This window comes from Haliaeetus leucocephalus, unplaced genomic scaffold, assembly GCF_000737465.1.
Source record: "Haliaeetus leucocephalus isolate CR32 unplaced genomic scaffold, Haliaeetus_leucocephalus-4.0 Scaffold473, whole genome shotgun sequence".
In the NCBI taxonomy this organism is placed as follows: domain Eukaryota; kingdom Metazoa; phylum Chordata; class Aves; order Accipitriformes; family Accipitridae; genus Haliaeetus; species Haliaeetus leucocephalus.
In genome coordinates, this window is record NW_010972909.1 from 5,048,153 (window position 1) to 5,048,406 (window position 254).

General features: G+C 76.8%; 1 protein-coding gene across 1 annotated transcript in view; it reads right to left on the bottom strand.

Moving 5' to 3' along the window:
• KCNA6 (potassium voltage-gated channel, shaker-related subfamily, member 6) overlaps window positions 1-254 on the bottom strand; it is a 10,036-nt gene that overhangs the window by 2,105 nt on the left and 7,677 nt on the right. The gene's annotated exons all lie outside the window — the stretch shown is intronic.

The window sequence follows — 254 nt, forward strand, 5'->3', positions numbered from 1 at the left end:
CCCCGACACCCCCTTTGCCCCTTCCCTCCCTCCCGCCGCCCCGCCTGTTGCGCTTCGGTGCGGCCGCTCTCGCCCCGCGGCTCGGCGGAGCTCCCGGTGCGGTGCAGCTCTTCCTCCTCCTCCTCCTCCTCCTCCTCCTCCGGTGCCGGTGTGTTGTGCCCGGCGGTTGGGCACCGCGCTGCTGCGCGGAGCGGTCCGGTTCTGCCCTCCCCGCCGCGCACACCCACACCCACACCCACGGCGGGGGGGGGGGG